The 17,372-nt window shown below is 52.2% G+C and overlaps 1 long non-coding RNA gene across 1 annotated transcript; it reads right to left on the bottom strand.

Annotated features, from left to right (window-relative positions):
• Window positions 1-14,486: 14,486 nt before the first annotated feature.
• Window positions 14,487-14,906, bottom strand: LOC126313417 (uncharacterized). Its single transcript, XR_007555123.1, has 3 exons — window positions 14,853-14,906; window positions 14,565-14,820; window positions 14,487-14,500 (listed from the first exon to the last, which is right to left on the bottom strand). It is a non-coding gene; the product is annotated as an uncharacterized LOC126313417 (long non-coding RNA).
• Between the last annotated feature and the right edge of the window lie 2,466 nt (window positions 14,907-17,372).

Genomic DNA, 17,372 nt, shown 5'->3' with positions numbered 1-17,372 from the left:
TCGATTCGCCCCTTTGGGCGCTCGGGCTCTCGGCAAGCGCGCGCGGTTCTTCCCGGATGACGGACCTACCTGGCCCGGCCCCGGACCCGCGCCGCTGTTGGCTCGGGATGCTCTCGGGCGGAATAATCGCTCCCGTCAGCGGCGCTTCAGCTTTGGACAATTTCACGACCCGTCTTGAAACACGGACCAAGGAGTCTAACATGTGCGCGAATCATTGGGCTGTACGAAACCTAAAGGCGTAATGAAAGTGAAGGTCTCGCCTTGCGCGGGCTGAGGGAGGATGGGGCTTCCCCGCCCTTCACGGGGCGGCGGCCTCCGCACTCCCGGGGCGTCTCGTCCTCATTGCGAGGTGAGGCGCACCTAGAGCGTACACGTTGGGACCCGAAAGATGGTGAACTATGCCTGGCCAGGACGAAGTCAGGGGAAACCCTGATGGAGGTCCGTAGCGATTCTGACGTGCAAATCGATCGTCGGAGCTGGGTATAGGGGCGAAAGACTAATCGAACCATCTAGTAGCTGGTTCCCTCCGAAGTTTCCCTCAGGATAGCTGGTGCTCGTACGAGTCTCATCCGGTAAAGCGAATGATTAGAGGCCTTGGGGCCGAAACGACCTCAACCTATTCTCAAACTTTAAATGGGTGAGATCTCCGGCTTGCTTGATATGCTGAAGCCGCGAGCAAACGACTCGGATCGGAGTGCCAAGTGGGCCACTTTTGGTAAGCAGAACTGGCGCTGTGGGATGAACCAAACGCCGAGTTAAGGCGCCCGAATCGACGCTCATGGGAAACCATGAAAGGCGTTGGTTGCTTAAGACAGCAGGACGGTGGCCATGGAAGTCGGAATCCGCTAAGGAGTGTGTAACAACTCACCTGCCGAAGCAACTAGCCCTGAAAATGGATGGCGCTGAAGCGTCGTGCCTATACTCGGCCGTCAGTCTGGCAGTCATGGCCGGTCCTCGCGGCCGGCCGCGAAGCCCTGACGAGTAGGAGGGTCGCGGCGGTGGGCGCAGAAGGGTCTGGGCGTGAGCCTGCCTGGAGCCGCCGTCGGTGCAGATCTTGGTGGTAGTAGCAAATACTCCAGCGAGGCCCTGGAGGGCTGACGCAGAGAAGGGTTTCGTGTGAACAGCCGTTGCACACGAGTCAGTCGATCCTAAGCCCTAGGAGAAATCCGATGTTGATGGGGGCCGTCATAGCATGATGCACTTTGTGCTGGCCCCCGTTGGGCAAGAGGGAATCCGGTTCCTATTCCGGAACCCGGCAGCGGAACCGATATGAGTCGGGCCCCTCTTTTAGAGATGCTCGTCGGGGTAACCCAAAAGGACCCGGAGACGCCGTCGGGAGATCGGGGAAGAGTTTTCTTTTCTGCATGAGCGTTCGAGTTCCCTGGAATCCTCTAGCAGGGAGATAGGGTTTGGAACGCGAAGAGCACCGCAGTTGCGGACCTTGAAAATCCGGGAGAGGGCCACGTGGAGGTGTCGCGCCGGTTCGTACCCATATCCGCAGCAGGTCTCCAAGGTGAAGAGCCTCTAGTCGATAGAATAATGTAGGTAAGGGAAGTCGGCAAATTGGATCCGTAACTTCGGGATAAGGATTGGCTCTGAGGATCGGGGCGTGTCGGGCTTGGTCGGGAAGTGGGTGAGCGCTAACGTGCCGGGCCTGGGCGAGGTGAGTGCCGTAGGGGTGCCGGTAAGTGCGGGCGTTTAGCGCGGGCGTGGTCTGCTCTCGCCGTTGGTTGGCCTCGTGCTGGCCGGCAGTGCAGGATGCGCGCGCCTGCGCGGCGTTCGCGCCCCAGTGCTTCAACCTGCGTGCAGGATCCGAGCTCGGTCCCGTGCCTTGGCCTCCCACGGATCTTCCTTGCTGCGAGGCCGCGTCCGCCTTAGCGTGCTCCTCCGGGGGCGCGCGGGTGCGCGGATCCTCTTCGGCCGCCATTCAACGATCAACTCAGAACTGGCACGGACTGGGGGAATCCGACTGTCTAATTAAAACAAAGCATTGCGATGGCCCTAGCGGGTGTTGACGCAATGTGATTTCTGCCCAGTGCTCTGAATGTCAACGTGAAGAAATTCAAGCAAGCGCGGGTAAACGGCGGGAGTAACTATGACTCTCATAAGTTAGCCTCTCCACTTCTGCGGTCTTCTCCCCTTCACGTGGGCCCGCTGATTTCGCAGAGCAGAAGATCGTACCAGGGGCCTGGGGGGGTTACCAGCCCCCCCTCGCATTATCCCTTTTAGTTGGGGGCAGTCTATATAATAATATAAGTGGTGGTCCTTCCGCTGAAGGCGCCACCCCAGCTTCCCCAGCATCTATCCGGCCAACCGGCCGTGACGCAAATACGGTAACTTGTGTAGCTTCTTATGCCTGCAGTGAGTGCCACCGCAGCTTCACAACCAAGAACGGTCTCGGGGTCCATCGCCGCCGCTTGAAGTCGGTCGGGGGGAAGAGCCGGCGTCCCGCCGGGGAGCGGTGAGGCCGCCGCCAGACGCGGGCGATTTTGCTGCGCCACCCGATGACGCAGCTACGGACTTCGCGGCCGACACCACCGGGCCGCCGCTGGAGGGGCCGACTGACGCCGCCGTCTGGGAGCATCTAGCGGGGCTACCCGCTTCCGCTCAGCGCTTCTCGGCACTAGACCGAATTATTGGTCTGGGACCGAGAGCGCTGCCCGAAGTCATCCTGGGCATGCTTCCGGACGCCCTTGCGTCGGTCGGGTCCAGAGAAGAGAGGTCAGCCACGAGGACACAGAGGCCGCGCCAACCACCTAAGCGGCCTCCTGCTGCTCCGCCGCAGCAAAGGCGCAAACGGCGCCGATGGGAGTACGCCAAGACGCAGGGTGCCTTCCGGCGGTCGCGCGCGCGCTGCGTGCGTGGCCTTCTGGATGGCACCCTGCTGCAGCCGCCGCCTGACATCCCCGGTCTGCTGGACTTCTGGGCGGACCTCTTCACGAAGAAGCCCATCTCCACCGCGGGCTTCATCCGTGACCGCCTCCTGCCGCACTCGGAGCCTGTTGCTCCTGAGCGCCTGTGGGGGCCGGTCACATATGAGGAGGTCGCCGCTGCCTTGCCGCCCAGAGGTTCAGTAGCCGGCCCGGACGGCCTTACTCCCGTCGAGCTGCGGCGCCTACCGCACGAAGTCCTCGTGAAGTTGATGAACCTCTTCATTCTGGCCCGTGCCCTTCCAGAGCGTCTGCTTCGCGCACGCACGTCCCTCCTCCCCAAAACGGCTGCACCAACATCCCCTGCTGACTTTCGCCCCATCACGGTCTGCTCGGTGCTGGCGCGGACCTTCCATAAGGTTCTTGCGTCACGCCTGATGCATGCATGTGCTGTGGACGTACGTCAGCGGGCATTCGTCCCTCGGGACGGGATGTTGGAGAATACCTTCATCCTAGACACTGCTCTCACCGACGCAGTCCGCTCCTGCCGCTCTGTCTTTGTGGCGTCGGTCGACGTTTCTAAAGCCTTCGATTCGGTGGATCATGCAGCCCTTCGCCCTGTGCTGAGGGCTCATGGCCTACCGGAGAGCTTTATTGAATACGTCGACCGGTGCTACGAGAGCAGCGCGACGGTGATAGCGGGCGGCGCCGGCGTGGGCGTGTCTGTGCAGCCGTCACGGGGCGTCCGTCAGGGCGATCCCCTCTCCCCCCTCCTTTTCAATTTTGCGGTGGACCATGTTTTAGGACAACTGCCCTCCCACATCGGAGCTCGCATACTTGGTCGCAGAATCAATGCTGCGGCCTTTGCTGATGACATCCTGCTCTTCGCATCGACCGCGAGGGGCTTGCAGTCCCTCATCGACGCAGCCATCGCAGCCCTCGCACATCTGGGGCTGCAGGTCAACGCCCGGAAGTGTTTCACTCTCGCCTTGGTCGCGTCAGGACGCGAGAAGAAGGTGAAGGTGGATGGGGACGTCACCTTCAGGGCAGGCAACACCACCATGCCTGCCCTGCGCGTGGGTGAGACCTTCCGGTACCTGGGACTGCAATTCTCCACCGCCGGTCGCTGCATCTTCAACCCCCGACGTCATCTGGGGGAGCAGCTGGATGTCATCACGCGAGCTCCGCTCAAGCCGCAACAGCGCCTCTATGCTCTCACGAATGTGCTCCTTCCTGGCCTGTACCATGGGCTGGCACTTAGCCGCACCCGCCTGGGTGCGCTAAAATCTGCAGACATCACCGTCCGAGCCGCCGTCAGGAGATGGTTCCGCCTCCCGGCGGACACTCCCCTGGGCTACTTCCACGCTCCTGTTGCCCAGGGGGGCCTCGGCATTCCATCGTGCCGTTGGATGGGGCCAAACCTTCGTCGGTCCCGTCTCCTGGCGTTGAAGAAGGTCAGGCCAGCCTTCGACGGTGCAGGCCTGGATGAGGTGCAGCGTGAGATCGAGGTACTGGAGCGGCATCTTATGTGGGAGGGCCACCTCCTCAAATCGTCAACGCAGGTTGGAGAAATGTGGGCAGCACGCCTACACGTTGCCATCGACGGCGCAGCGCTGTCATCTTCCGCCGCCGTCAAAGGGCAACACCAGTGGGTCGCCGACACCAGTCGTCTTCTATCTGGGCGTAACTACATCGACGCTCTCCGCGCCCGCATCAACGCCGTCCCGACGAGGGCACGGCGTAGCCGGGGGCGGGAAGCGGACACCAGATGCCGCGCGGGCTGCCAGGCCGTGGAGACCGCCAACCACGTATTACAGGCTTGCTACAGAACGCACGGGTCCCGAGTAAAGCGTCATGACGCAATTGTGCGCTATGTCGCTCGTGGACTCGCGCAGAGGGGCTTCAATGTCTCTGTGGAGCCCCACCTCCGTACACCTGAGGGGATACGCAAGCCTGACGTGGTGGCGGTCAAAGACGGCACCGCCCGCGTGATCGACGCCCAGGTAGTCGGAGACCATCTCTGGCTCGACTGGTGTCACTCTCAGAAGGCGGCCTACTACGACACGCCATCCATCCGGCGTGCCATCTCCAATCTGCACCGTGACGTCGAGGAGGTGACTGTGTCCACCGCAACATTGAACTGGAGGGGCGTATGGTCTCCAGCGTCGGCGAAGGATCTTTTCACATTAGGATTTCGACCCCGAGAACTGGCGGTGCTCAGCACAAGAGTACTGCAGAGCTGCTACACGAGTTACCGTATTTACGAACGAATGACGTCCGCAAGGCCGATGCCACGTGCCGGCGTCGGATAGACTGCTGGATATTTTCTTCGCCTTGACTCCTGGGGCCTATCCACAGGAGGAATACCCGTCTTTATTCTGTGCTCTTTGTCTTTCTCTTTGTCTATCTTTGTTTTCTTCCGTTTTCCACAATACTTTATATTTATTTATTATATTATTTTATTCGCCCTGTAAGTCCCCACCTCGGTGGTGGACATGGCGTACAATATGTCATCTTTGTGTATATATAATGTATTGTATTTACATGTTGTATTATTCCTCGGAATAAAGACGGCTTATCATAGCTTATCATAGCCAAATGCCTCGTCATCTAATTAGTGACGCGCATGAATGGATTAACGAGATTCCCGCTGTCCCTCGCAGTGGACGCACGCGCGCGTTGTCGGCTCCCGCGTCTTCGTCGGCTTTCCCGGGAAAGAGTGCTGCGATCGTATTGCGATTTGGCATAGTGCATCTGTGAGTGTTCGTAGTTAAGGTGTGTGAATTTGAATGTCATACGCGTAGTAGTTAAATAGTTACAGCAAGTTTAGTGAAAACGGCTTTTGCCGCGTCGGGAAACAGTCCCTGCCTGTGCTTGCCGCTACGCCTGTAGCGCTGACCACGCGACTGCGGTACCACATACTCTTCGTTTAACTAGTCAATTCTACAGCGATCGAGGAGAAATTTTTCTCACAGCAGCGCCTATACACTTTACGCCTTCTGTGTAAATTTTATTGTAATACGGCCAGTCGTTTTTATGCGACGGCAGTTTTTGTGAATAGCGTATTTCCAGCTGTAACGCGCAAATCGTGTAGGTGTTCACACAATGCTTTAAGTATGTAAAATACCTCCGTTGCGCTAAAAAAAGTTAGTCGGCGTTGCAATTCGCTGCCAAAAGTGGTACATTGAAGTTTGATTCTATTTGCTCAAATAGAAACGGAGTAAAAAAAAAATATTCCCATCATGGTATGTACTTCCGTGGCATAGATAAAGGGATTGCCTACTGATGTATTAAACAAGTGCTCAACGTCAATCGAACTACACTACTGGACGCTGGAGTTGTTGCTGAGAAACTGTGGAAGAGACCGTCACAGTAAGTAAGCGGCATTGCTAATTTTCTGTTAAACTTGTGCCTGTCAGTGCGTATCCTGCTCAGTGGGTCTAGGATTCACTCCACTGACAAACTTACTTCGGTACAATCAAATTTCAAGCTATAAATTGAAAGCGCAGACCTTGTCCTCTCAGAACATGTCTGTAGTTTGGTTGTGTGCCCACATTTGAATAAATATAATTGCTAAATGCAACGTCGTGCGTTCGCACTCGCAAGTTTTCGGTAGAATCACTTGCGCGGTGGAAACAGAAGATTTGCAGCCCTCACTCTGTTCGGAGTATCCTGTAGAGCATAGCTTCTCGTAGTGTGGTCCTTCGCCTTCCCTAGTATGCTCTCTGCTCTATTTTGTAATGCATTATTTCATAAATAAAACCGCTGACGTGAAGTGGTGCGTCTGCTGCCGTGCCGTTCTATAGAAACTGCCGCGCGGTGGCAAATCGGGCGCCATGCAGTCCTCACCTCAGTTGAAAATTGTCAGTAGTGTATAGGTTCCTTTAGTATATTATATTATATTTTTGAATATGGTTCTATTTGTTGTGTGATGAATAATTCAGGAAATAAAACTGCCAATGGAAAGTCGTGCATGCGCCGATGCGACGTTCCCTAAAACTCCCAGGCGGCAACAAAACCGGCACTCTGCAGCTCCCAGATAAGTTAGAAACTCTGTTTGGAATAGTATCTTGTTGTGTACTCTATGCTCTTTCCGAAAGTGCTTTCAATGTTCCGGTGTGATGGATAGTTTAAAAAAATAAACTGTCATTGTAAAGTCGTGCAAGTGCCGACGCCCGGCTCTGCAGAATTTCCAGCGTGGTGAAGAATTTCGTCGGTCTGTAACCCTCATTGTATCTAGCAAACGTCTTTAATGTATAAGGTCCTTTAGTTTCTTATCTCCATTTTCTGAATATACTTGTAGTTTCGCTGTTTGACGGATAATCTAAGAAATAAAACTGTGGAAGTAAGATAGTGTGCGCGCCTACGCGCTGTTCCCTAGGAACTCTCACGCTGCGACAGAACAGGCGTTCCGCAGCCCCCATACTAGTTAGGAAAATCCCGTACAGAATAGTTTCTTGTAGTGTACTCTATGCTCTTTCCGAATATGCTTCCAATTTTCTTGTTTGATGAATATTTTTAGAAATATATCGGTCAATATAAAGTCGCGTATGTGCCGACGCCCCGCTCTGTGATAAAACCGGCGTTTTGTAGCCCCCATACTAGTTAGGAAAATTCCGTACAGAATAGTTTCCTGTAGTGTACTCTATATTCATCCCGAATATGCTTCCAATTTTGTTGTGTGATGAATAGTTTGAGAAATATAATGGTCAATGTAAAGTCGAGTATGTGCCGACGCCTCGCTCTGTAGGAAATCTTGCGCGTTGACAAAACCGTCGGCTTGCAGCCCTAACCTTACGTAGCGAAAATCATTTAGTGTGTAGGTTCCATAGTGTACTCTATTCTCCCACTGAATATGCTTTTAGTTTTGTCGTGAGATGTATAATTTAAGAAACATAACGGTCAACGTAAAGTTGTGCGTGCGCTGACGCGCCGTTCCTAAAATCTCGTACGCTGTAACAAATCCGGTGCCCTGCAGCCCCCACATTAGTCAGGTAAATTCTGTAGTAAATAGTTCCTTGTAGTGTGTTTTATGCTCTTTTCGAATATGCGTTCAATGTAAGTCGGGCGTGTGCCAACGTGCGTTTCTACAGAATTGTGCGTTTCTGTAGAAACTCCAGCGTGGTGACAAAGCCGTCGGTCTACCGCCCTCACCCTAGTTACGCGATCTCTATAGTGTGTAGGTTCCTGTAGTGTGGGTCATCCGCCTCACAAATATGCTCTTAGCTTAGATGTGGTGTCCATAACCTAAGTGATAGAGCGGTTAAGGTTGCATAGTGCGTGAGCCACGCGCACCTCTTTGGAGACTCTCACACGACTACAAAGTGCGCGTCTGCGGTCCCAACCTTAGTTGAAAAATTTCTGTAGCAATAGGGTTTTGTTGTTCAAATCATGCGCTTTCGAAACATGGTTGTAGCTCAGCTGTAGGATAATTAGTCTAAGAAATAAAACTATTATTGTAACGTCGTACGTGCGCCCACGCGCCGTTCGGTATAAACTCCCGCAACCTCCATACTAGAAGCGACGCCTTCCGCTGCCCAGCTCAAACCAATATCAAAACGCGGGGCTAAAAATATCCGCCAATTCCGGAGCCGTGGCTCACAGCAGAAGGCAGGTAGCGATAGAAATACTCGAAGGCTGTCTGCAACAGCGAAAGCGGTCGCGTGCCACAGGGGATCAGGGCGCGAAGGCTCGTCCCCAGCGGGCCAGTGCATGCCTGCTCCAAGGCCGCGCGCCAAGGCTCGTCCCCAGCGCGGCAGCTGCTCGTCGCGCAGCGCACGGAAGCCGCTGCTAACGCACCGACCTACCTTGGCGTCAGAAAGGCGGCCAGCCCCATGATGGGGCAAAATAAGGACGCAGATCCAGAAAATAGTGTTCGGAAAAGCACACAGGTTACAGCCATGACAACCGAAATTGTCGAGAAGTCAAAGACAGGTGATCTGCAAACAATGGTAGAAATGAGGGAAGAGCTAGAAGCATACATGTTCAATGAAAACAACAGGATAAACAATGTTCAGAAGAAATTCTTGCTAGGGAAAATGGCTGCCTATGAACAGATCCTAAGGAAATACGAGATGGAAATAGCGCAGCTGAAAACAGAGCTGAAATGCCTGAAGGAATCTCCCCCAGCAACAGAACAACCACCTGTGAGCTATGCCACTGCAGTCAGTGCAAGCAAAGCCAAAACTGATATAAGACCTACGCCAAACCAGACCCCAAAAGTCCTTGTTTTTAGACCAGCAGATGGAAAACAGCCAGAGAAAGAGCTTCAAGACATTGTAAAAGGAACACTGAAGGACGTCAAGATTACGAAATGTAGGACTCTGAAGGATAGTGGCGTCATCTTAGAGGTACCAAATGACTTTGAAGCAGAGAAAATAAAGAAATGTAGGGAAATAGGCGATTCAGGGATCACAGTAACTGACCCCAGGAAGAAAAACCCAAGGGTGATCCTGTTTGATGTCCCAAGGCAAATCAGCGAAGAAGAACTGATAATGGAGCTGTACACGAGGAATCTTTCTTCAATAGGTGGCACAAAGAATGCAGCTGAGACAGGAATAAGAGCACTATTTAAAACAGGTCCAAGGAACACAGATACTGTAAACATCGTTCTGGAAATGGAAGCAAAATATTGGCATCATCTGATGGCGCAAGGTAGAGCATACATAAACTGTACCTGTCACAGGCTGCAGAAGTTCAGCAAGGCGACCAGGTGCTACAAATGCCATGGTTTTGGGCATACAACACAAACTTGCAGAAGTGTTGAAACAATCTGTGGGCACTGTGCAGCACCAGGACATAGCATTAAGGAATGCTGTAGCAGGAACAAGGCACCACAATGTGCAAACTGTAAGCACTGGAAGAAGCCGCATGACCACTCAGTAATGGACAAAAACTGCCCCGAATATGTCAGATTCATGGCGAAAGAAGAACAAAGAACTGAATATGGCCAGTAACACTTCTACGCCACAGTCCCTAGGTCGACAGGTAGATAAGGTGAACACAAAGTCCAGCACCCTCAAGTTTCTCCAAATAAATGGGCAGAGATCCAAAGTAGTACCTAGTCAAGCATCACTTAAGATGGAAGAGGAAAACCTTGATATTGTTCTTATCCAAGAGCCCTATGTTACAGGAAATAACATTAAAGGATATCCTCCAGATTTCCGCCTAGTGTACAGCAGCAACCATGGGATACCGAAAGCAGCCATAGGAATAAGAAATACGAACTTGACTGTTCTGCAGATAACCTCCCTTTGTGATGCTCATACTGCTGTAGCTGCAGTAACAGGCGACTTCGGAGAAATATACTTAGTAAGCCTATACTGCCAGTTCCACACGCCAATTGATGAATATCTACATCGACTGGATACCATCATCCACGAAATCCAAGGAAAAGCTGTCATAATAGCAATGGATGCGAATGCCATGTCACCACTATGGCACAGCCTGGACACAGATGAAGCAGGAAGAAAACTAGAGGATCTCATCTTCCAACATGGCTTAACTGTATTAAATCGAGATTCACCACTAACAACTTTCAGCGGGCCAGCTGGGGAAAATAACATCGACGTAACACTTTGCTCAGCAAACATATCAAGGATGGTCTCTAGATGGACGATGCAAGAGGAATGGACCTCAAGTGACCACAGGGCCATCACGTTTGAGATCTCAAAACAACAAAGGGAGAGGGTCACAGAAGAGCTACTGAGATACAACACCACCTTTGCAAAATGGCAAGTTTTTGACCGCCAGCTGACCACCAGAATGGAAAATTGGCCAAATGCAGCAGGAACAACTGCAAATGATAAAGTAGACTTCCTACAGACAGCAATACAAGAGTGCTGCAGGAAGGCCATGAGAAGAAGAACACGGCTGAAAGATGCTGTACCCTGGTGGAATGAAACTCTGACAAAAATGCGGCAGGACACAATTGCAGCTCGACACCGGCTTCAGAATGCACGCCGTGCAAATCATGAGACAGAAATCCTGGCAGCAAAGGCAACATACAGAAGCACCAAAAATAAATATAATAAGGAAATTGTGAGAGCAAAGACAGATACTTGGAAAAAATGGGTAAAAGACTGCAATGGCAATGACCCCTGGAAGCTGACTGATAGAATCCTCCGCCCTAAATATGGCACCGAAACTGTCCTCAGCAATGTAAAAGTTGCCGGACGAGGCCCTACCATGACCTGGCAGGAAACAGTGAAAGAACTGCTGAATAACTTACTACCGGATGATGACCCAGAGGAGGACACAACACAGCAATCAGCTGTGAAGGAGCAAAATATAGCGTACCACAACGAAGAAACGGAGCCAGACTTCTCAGTACAAGAGATAGAGGCTGCAGTGAAGGCATGCAGACCACACAAAGCCACAGGACCAGATGGCATAGATGATGCCATGATAAAGCGTGTGTAAAAACACAGTCCTGCACTCCTCATTGACACCTACAACAGCTGCCTTAGAGAGTCCACCTTCCCCAACAATTGGAAAACCGGAAACGTCTGCATACTACTTAAGTCTATCACAAAGCCAAGGGATGAGGTGAAATCATATCGACCTATCTGCCTGCTCCCTATCCTCGGCAAAGTATTGGAAAGACTAATAGTGACCAGACTGGACAAAAGATATGAAGAGTCAGGACTGAAGGCAACAAACCAATTTGGTTTCAGAAAGGGTGCATCCACAGAAATGGCAATCAGGCGGGTTGTCTCCAGCGTAAACTGTGACGAAAAATATGTTGTTGTCATTTTTGTGGACATAGCAGGCGCCTTCGACACTCTGTGGTGGCCAAGTGTAATGAGGCGACTCAGAGCGATGAGTTGTCCACAAAACATGTACCACCTAGTAGAAAACTACTTTAAGAACAGGAAGGCCACTGTCCACAGCAACTCTGGGTCAGTTACGAAAAACATCTCAAAGGGCTGCCCACAAGGTTCTATCTGTGGGCCCTTTCTCTGGAACCTGGTATTTGACGAAGTGGTACAACCGACAGATGGTGAGCAGTGGGATAAAGTGGCCTACGCAGATGATCTAGCCATCATCATAAAAGGGACGAGTAGGTCGCAGCTCGAAGAGAGAGGTAGGAGAGCACTACAAGCCATAAGCGAATGGACCACACAAAATAAACTAGGGATCTCCAAACAGAAAACGGTAGCCATAACCATCAAAGGTAAATTTGATAGAGAAAGACCACCCAGACTTGAACTTGATGGGGAAAGAGTTAGGTTTGTCCAGGAACATACCTACCTCGGCATAACACTTGATGAAAGGCTCCTGTTCACACCCCATGTAAAAAATATCCAAAAGAAGCTATCTGCCGTTTCTGGCGCTCTCACAAGAGTAAGTAGGTCGGAGTGGGGGCTGCAAAAGAAAACCCTGAGACTAATATACGAGGCACTTTGTTTATCTGTCTGCAAGTATGGTGCAGCAGCATGGGGAGACCGTACAAAACACAGGTACACTAGGAGAATACTAATGACGATACAAAGGCCATTTTTGTTGCAGATGACGAGGGCCTGTCGAACGGTGTCGACAGAAGCACTACAGACTCTCACAGGATGCATGCCTCTAGACCTGGAAGTGGTGAAAGCAGCCATGCTGTACCATGCTAGACATGGAATTGCTGGACCAGTCGCAGGTCTTGAGGTTCCTAGAGTTCCTGCAGGTCGAAACTATAGATGTAAAATGTTAGAGGAAATTAGTTCTTTGTTACAGGACGAGTGGCAGGCCAGGTGGTGTCACTCAGACAATGGCAGAGAAACTTATAACTGGATACCAGAAGTTTCCTTGTGGCAGACAGAGTGGCGTCGAGACACAACTCCACCCTTCTCCGTAACATGTCTGCTCACAAATCACGGCCTAAAGAAGAGACTACAAGAACTAGGCATAGAGAACATTGGGAACTGTGTATGTGGTGCTGAGGATGATGCTAACCACATATTGTATGCCTGCACAATATATACAGAACCCAGAGAGAAGCTAACTGCAGCAGTGGGTCACGAATCTCTCTTGAGGAAGGAATCACTGCTGCAGACACAGGAGAGCTACTCAGCCTTAAAGACCTTTGCTGAGGAGGTTTTTGAATGGAGAAAAGTGGCGAGAATAGTTCATGATCTGGAGCAGTAAGTACATCAAGGTCCTTCCAATCATTATAATGGTAGCGACCACCATGATTAACGTCCATGGGGAAAGGAGGCACTAAATTGGGCGGCATTAGTGCCTTTTGTCCCCACGGACATGTACAAAAAATAGGAACGGATGATGAAGCGTATGTTACCACGTGCACTCTACAGCCCCAATAACCCGCGCACTTTGGAGGGACCATGGCTGAGTGTGGAGGGGTGATGAGCAATCTCTCAGAGCCCTGAGGATGCCTCTACATGGACTCTGGGACACCAGTGGCGGTAGGGGTATGTTGTAGTGAGGTAAAAACAAACGCTCAGAAACTAGTTGGCATATGATACTAGGCAACCGGTGATCAATGGCATGAGGGCCTAGCCAACATGGAGGATCATAGGAGGTCCCCCTAAACCTCCAGAAACTAAAAACATCATGCCAAAACGGATGCTATACTGCTGGTGAAAGGGTCGCCACCAGCAGTGGCGGCGCCGCCTCCACGTGGTTCCCCGTGGGCACCCAGTATTGAGGGTGGCCAAAGGCGCTTCTCCACATAGAGAGTCCGTTCCACCACACTGGGGGTAATTTTTCCAAGTCGGTTTCCGAAGGCGGTGTTCTAGCTCCATAGTGGATCATGTGGTGGAGCAGAGGGGAGGATGAGCGAGAGCTCGGGTATCCCCAATGACACCCACCTTCTGGGGAGGGGAAACCCAAACCAGTGACCATTTACGTTACTGTCCCTATACATGCAGTAAGTTCGTCATGGGCGCTGGCCGGCAGGCCGCGAGACCTGACGCCCGGCGGCAAAGAGTGCTCCTCTGAGGATATAGATGTTCTGTTCCGCCGCACAGTGGTGACGGTGACCGCTGCCTGCGGTGGCAACGCTGGGCAGAGTCGATACTCGCCGTGTGGTGGAAGGTAAACATTATGCGGTACATCAGTACTTTCCTAATAGTTCGGTCGTCTCACGGCACTGCTTAGTAAATGATGCAAGGCCACAATAGATGATATATGCGAATGTCCCTATACGTGCTGTAAGACTGGGCACACAACGTGAATCGCACGTCAGCCAGACACTCGAACATGCACTACTCTCGGCCTGCAACGGAGACACACAATACGTAAACATCTGGAATGCGACAATGTCGAGTGCATCCTCTCTGCCACATTGCACCGTCGACACTATGATAACCAGAGCAGTAGGTCCACCTATAAAAGCACAATACCCCACTCCTCCGACAACTACCATTGCTCAGATAAACCAACACCACCAACACACATCCTACACAGAGGGGCACCAAATATCACCCCCCGCCCTCGTGTTATACCACATGAAAAATTGCAGAAGTGAGAGACACAGACCCGCCAGCCTCTTGCTACAAGCATCGAACCGACGTGACATATCTGACGGTGACTCAGGCATCCGCGTACTGCCACCACTATCCACCCCCCCCTCTCTCTGCCCCCTTCCCACACAATACCGAATTTAACCAACTTTATCGCTTAACCTAACTGTGGATGTACCAGATTATCGCTTAACGTAACTGTGGATGTACCAGATTATCGCCTAACCTAACTGTGGATGTACCAGATTATCGCCTAACCTAACTGTGGTTGTACCAGATTATCGCCTAACCTAACTGTGGTTGTACCAGATTATCGCTTAACCTAACTGTGGATGTACCAGATTATCGCTTAACCTAACTGTGGATGTACCAGATTATCGCTTAACCTAACTGTGGATGTACCAGATTATCGCTTAACCTAACTGTGGATGTACCAGATTATCGCTTAACCTAACTGTGGATGTACCAGATTATCGCTTAACCTAACTGTGGTTGTACCAGATTATCGCTTAACCTAACTGTGGATGTACCAGATTATCGCTTAACCTAACTGTGGATGTACCAGATTATCGCTTAACCTAACTGTGGATGTACCAGATTATCGCTTAACCTAACTGTGGTTGTACCAGATTATCGCTTAACCTAACTGTGGATGTACCAGATTATCGCTTAACCTAACTGTGGTTGTACCAGATTATCGCTTAACATAACTGTGGTTGTACCAGATTATCGCTTAACCTAACTGTGGTTGTACCAGATTATCGCTTAACCTAACTGTGGTTGTACCAGATTATCGCTTAACCTAACTGTGGTTGTACCAGATTATCGCTTAACCTAACTGTGGTTGTACCAGATTATCGCTTAACCTAACTCAATTTGTCCCTTAACCTAACTCAATTTGTCCCTTAACCTAACTCAATTTGTCCCTTAACCTAACTCAATTTGTCCCTTAACCTAACTCAATTTGTCCCTTAACCTAACTCAATTTGTCCCTTAACCTGACCCACGTTGTCCCTTAACCTGACTCACGTTGTCCCTTAACCTGACCCACGTTGTCCCTTAACCTGACCCACGTTGTCCCTTAACCTGACCCACGTTGTCCCTTAACCTAACCCACGTTGTCCCTTAACCTGACCCACGTTGTCCCTTAACCTGACCCACGTTGTCCCTTAACCTGACCCACGTTGTCCCTTAACCTAACCCACGTTGTCCCTTAACCTAACCCACGTTGTCCCTTAACCTAACATAGTTCACTGCTCGGAATCTCTGGTGTCGTTGTTATCCTCATGTAGATGTCTTGCGAGTGTTGCTTACTTTCCACATATTCCCGCTATCCACTGTCAATTGTCTTGCAATAGGACTATATCGCCCCCCCCCTCTTTCCCCCTCTTTGTGTCTCTGTCCTCTCAAGCTGGTCGGTCTGGCGTTTGAGTGTTAAATGAGCCTCGCAGCTGTTCAGTTGCATTCAGATGTCGACGCCCTCAGTGTACGTCGTGGTATGGTCTGTGTCCATTGTCCGCTGATGTCGTACGCGTAACCCACACGCTGTACCGATCATCGGTCGTTACGTACAGAGTGAAGTAGTGTGATACGTGTGACCGTACTCTGGCTGTGCCCAACGGCGTCGAATCTCAATTTCCATATGTTGTGCTCGATGCTACTTGTCTCGTCTCCCAATAACAGCTAGGTTGCACTGTGGTACGCCGTAGAGGCGTGTGGGAGGAACGTACGAACGCATTGTATGTCACCCTGGGTCGCTGGGGGTGGTGGTGCGGTGAGTCAGGTCAGGTCAGCGTGAGCCATCTGATGTAGTGACGCGTGTATTCCGACTTTGTCGTATTGCCTCATACAAAGTGCTACCCTGGTGGACCGCGTTCCATATCTGGGACATGCAATAGATGCCGGTTGACAGTGGATCGCGGAAGGGACATCGCATACGTGCACGGGCCACCTTCCACGTGTTCTCTTCTGCACATGTCGCAGTGTGTATGTGGTCTGATGTAGCATGTCGTGACACATGACATCCTGGCATGCAAGAATTGTTGAATTCGCAAATGTAGGTGGACATCTACGTTTACTGCCCAAGATACGCAAATGAACTGGAAATCCGTTGTAGAGCGGTTGTTCACGCTGGAGGTGAATCTGTGATGGCGACGATCGGTTTAGCTATTAACCGGTTGTTTCAGCGGTACCCGCCACATCCACACACGTGACTAGGCCCATGTGGGTATGAAGCGATACGCGGCGGTGGCTTGGTGGGACTGTTCCTGGCCGGTGAAGGGGGGCCGCCCGGCGTGTTGGCCGCGCGCTGCGTGGGCGCACGCGCAACAGCCGGCTGGTGGGGGCGCCGAGTGGCAGGAGCGCCAGCCGACGGGCCCGGCAGGCGGCGCAGCTACGCTGCGGCGCACCCTGCACGCGGCGCCTGGCGGCCAAAGTTGGTTCAGCCGAGCCCGGTGCGAAGCGCGGTGGACATCTGCAGTGTGCTGGTCTGATTGAGGACTGTGTGCGTTGAGGATGCGCCGCCGCCTGGCACTCGGCGCCGCGACGCCGTCTGCTGCTCGGTCGCCCCAGCGGTTCTCGCAGGTGGTTTGTATCGCAGTTGTGCGGACGTGTTGGCGCGTGCGCTGTGCTGGGAGAGTTCGCTTCTGCACCCAAGTGGGGCTTTGCCCTTGTGTGGCGCTGGCGTTGGAGCTGCCGGTCACCATAGGTGGCGCGTGTTGTCTCCCGCCGGCAATGCCACGACAGCACGCTCCCGGGCCTCTGTCGGCAGCGGCAAGCTCAGTTGGGAGCAAGGGTGTTCGCACTAAAACCGTCTACTCGCCTAACTCCGGGCGATTGCGCCTCTCTCGAAACCGACCAAGTACCTAGGACGGCGCTGCGCGCCACCGGGACCTGAGAGGGTTTCGAGGTGTATCGTGCAGGGGAGCTCGGCCTCCTCCTGTTTGCAGAATAATTGAGCGGACGCTTGCGTGTTCGCGCGGGCCCCCGGGACACACTCCCGGGCGGCCGGCTGCTCAGCTCTAGTTGACGCAGC

The sequence above is a fragment of the Schistocerca gregaria genome, unplaced genomic scaffold (genome assembly GCF_023897955.1).
Source record: "Schistocerca gregaria isolate iqSchGreg1 unplaced genomic scaffold, iqSchGreg1.2 ptg000483l, whole genome shotgun sequence".
Taxonomy (NCBI): Eukaryota; Metazoa; Arthropoda; class Insecta; order Orthoptera; family Acrididae; genus Schistocerca; species Schistocerca gregaria.
This window is presented reverse-complemented; position numbering and strand designations above follow the sequence as displayed.